The 3,676-nt window shown below is 35.5% G+C and overlaps 1 pseudogene; it reads right to left on the reverse strand.

Moving 5' to 3' along the window:
- Positions 1 to 220: 220 nt before the first annotated feature.
- On the reverse strand, positions 221 to 1,175 carry LOC135057397 (olfactory receptor 5AR1-like; annotated as a pseudogene).
- Between the last annotated feature and the right edge of the window lie 2,501 nt (positions 1,176 to 3,676).

The raw sequence follows: 3,676 nt of genomic DNA on the forward strand, positions 1-3,676 counted from the left end.
GAATTTAATCAGAATACAAATGTTTTGTGTTATATTTTATTAAGTAATTGTTTTTTTTTAATAAATATGAAATTTCACATCATATAAACGTATATTTGTTTTTATTGATAAAACATACAGACAGGCACAATAAAAAGCTTGACAGGGAATACAATAATGGAGCCACATGATCAATATTACAGGATTTCACAGATAAAATAACTATATGAATTCAAGTTTTTCATGTTTTGTGAGGTATAAATAATAAATTGACTAATTTTAAAAAGGCGTCTTTAAATTGCTTATTCTTCAGTGTGTAGATGATAGGATTAAGTGTGGGTATCAGTATGATATACAGAAGAGAGAAAAACTTGTCCTGCTTTGGAGAATACATTGACGTAGGTCTCATGTACAAAGACAGTGTAGTCACGTAAAAGATAAGAACACAGGACAGGTGAGAGGTGCAGGTTGAGAATGTTTTAATTCTACCCAACACAGAGTGAATCTTCATGATATTAGTTATAATAAAAACATAAGAAAATAAAGTTAGCATAAATGTGCTCAAGCCAACAAGTGCCCCAAAAATGTACGTTATGAGATTGACATGAGATGTATCAGTGCAGGAAAGCTTCAACAGTGGAGACGCATCACAAAAAAAATGGTCAATGTTTCTGGAGGAGCAAAATGACAATTTGGCAAAAAAAAAAGGTAAATACAACTGGTTCCAATAAAGCAGTAAGCCATACAGAAACTACCATATAAAGGCAATGTTTTCTACTCATGAGAAGGGTGTAGTGCAGCGGGTGGCAGATAGCTACATAGCGGTCATATGCCATAACTGCAAGAAGAATCATTTCAGTGCAAGCAAAGAACAGGAAAAAGTACATCTGCGCAATGCACACTACTAAAGACATGGTCTTGTGTTGTGTGTAGAGCATGAAAAGAAGGTTGGGCAGAATGGTCGATGTGTAAGAAATATCCAGGACTGAGAGGTTACTTAGGAAGATGTACATAGGAGTGTGCAGTTGCGAATCATAAATGATTGCTATGAAAACAGCAATATTCCCAAAGATAATATTCATGTAGATAATTAGAAATATTATGAAAAGAGGACCTTGAAGAGCAGGAAGATCAGAGAAACACTGGACAGTGAATTGCACCATTTTTGACTCATTTGCTGATTTCGATAAAAACATATTCCTTAGAAAGAAAACAGTATGATTATTTTCTTGCTGCAAATTAATGTTATGCTTTATGTTTTACTCCAGAGCATTTTGCTAAATCTACTGTTCATGGAATATTCCATAGCTAAAGCATCATGTTCTCAGCTGTTCCACCACAGAATCTGCAATGGTGAGCATATTCTTCTAAGGTGCCTCAGATGTAGGTCTATCATCCACTCGCTTAATCATGATCAGTGATCATTAGTAAAGGCATTTATAATCTTGATTCCTATAATTGAACTCCTAATTGTCTCTTGTCTGTAAAGATGGAGCAATCACTATAAGGTCACAGTTTTGTGCACAGCGAGCACTTGCAGGGGTCTCTTGTGTGCCATAGATAACTATGAAGGATTTCATCAAGATGCTCCTGCTTAAATGCAGATCCAGATTAAGTCCTCTCTGGCTTGGGCTCATTCCCCCTCTACTTGTAAAATTAAAAAAACAGGTTACGGTAATCTACCCCTACACATACACACACGGGTTCAGTATTATGAACTGACAGTTGGGATGCCAGCCGTCAGTATACCGACAATGGCATCCCGGCCGTCAATATGTTGGTAGTGGGGTGAGTACAAAGAGTGCCCTTGCAGGCTCGCTGCGCTCGCCACAGGTTCTATTACCACTCGATGGGTGTCACAGACACCCACGAGTGGGAATAGCCCCTGTAAACCAGAATTCTGGCTGTTGGTATTGTCAGCAGTCGGAATTTCGGCGTCGTTATCCTGACCGCTGGGATCCCGACTGCCGGTAAATTAACTGCATCCTACATACACACACACACTGATTAAATAATAAAGTACAGTATAAAAAAGTTAAAAGAAAGTAAATGAAAAAATGTTTATGGTATACAGTAAAGACATATACATTTTATTATAATCAATATATAAATAGACCAAACAGCTTATAAAGTGCACATATTTTATAGTTAGATTATTATTAAATGATAAAGAATACAATTTAATGTTGTGGTTTTAATTAATTGTGTGAAAAAAAAACTGCTTCATTGAAAGAAAGGGAAGATTCTGAGCTTGGAGTAAAGCAAAAAAGAGCAAATACCTCTCCATTTCTCCATGTAAAGTTGCACATAGCTTAAGATATGTGCAACATAAAATACAGCTGTATAAATGTTCGGACACATTTATGCCAGTACTCAAAAGTGTCAATAATATTTCACCTATAAATATCTAAATAAGACCATTACTGCAGCTTGATTTTTTTAGTATTTGTAAAATTAATATAAATACTAATACATTTTGATGTTATTTATTGCTGCATTCAGCCAACATTTTGCTACTGTGTCATTAACAGCCTTAGGGGTATATTCAATTAGTGTCAGACACTCTCAGACATTGAGGATCTGACACTTCACTATTCTATTGCGGGCCATTTCCGTCCGTTTCCCACTGATTCCGACCATTCATTTTCATCCACTCTTATGGGCAAAAATGAAATCGGACCCATTTTCGACCACAGAGATTCTGCTCGTCAATGTATTTTTTGTCATTTCAGAAATTTCGACAGGGCTGAAACCAGAACTTAAATCGATTAGTGTCGAAAAGTGCCTATTATCGGCGGAAAGTGCCATCTTTCTGCCCGGTCGAAAATGTTTACACTAATTGAATATTGCCCTTAGCTGTAAAATGTGTGTTTGTATTTTTCATGCTCACAGCCGTAAATTCCAACAGTTGGTTCTTGCCGAGATTTTGGAAAGACTGAAACCACTTAGTTTCAATATATTCTAGTATACCAATACACTGAGCCTGATTCTGAAATGTCAGTAAAGCAAAAAAGAGCAAGTAACTGCACCTGGACAAACCATACTGCAATGCAAGACGTGCAAATATTTTTTTTTTTTTTTACGTGCAAGGTAAATACTGGCTGCATTGGAATGTAGCTCACAAATACTTGACAGTTTTATTTTTAGATTTAGATTTGTGTTTGGAAATGCCCCTCTCACATCTAAATCTCTCTGCACATTTACATCTGACCCACCTGTAGTGAAGCATGGTCTTATAAAGATGACCTGTGACTTACTCTGTTTTGCTTTGCTCCCAATTCTGAATCAGCCTGTTTGTTTTCTTTATTTGTACAAAAAATAAATTTATGAGCACTTACACACAATGAATAATGACACAAATTTGAATTTGATGTTATGCGCCAACCTAAGCACAGACACTATATGGATTTCTGAAATTTAGTTTTATAACTAGGTCTTACTAAATTACTACAGTATATCTTATTCAGGAAAGAATACAAATAAAATTCTAGACATAGAAAGCCATTATGATTTGAAATTAAAATTAAAATCCTACTTGTATAATATGATATACAGTAGAACATAACCTTAAGCATCAGCTAATAATACTAACGGCATCAATTCTAATAATTATTATAGTAATAAGGCTCTAAGAACAGTTTCAGCCACTAACACGCACCCTTATAAGAGCAGATTCTGTGAAACAGTCTATTAGCAA

This window comes from Pseudophryne corroboree, chromosome 3 (genome assembly GCF_028390025.1).
Source record: "Pseudophryne corroboree isolate aPseCor3 chromosome 3, aPseCor3.hap2, whole genome shotgun sequence".
NCBI lineage: Eukaryota > Metazoa > Chordata > Amphibia > Anura > Myobatrachidae > Pseudophryne > Pseudophryne corroboree.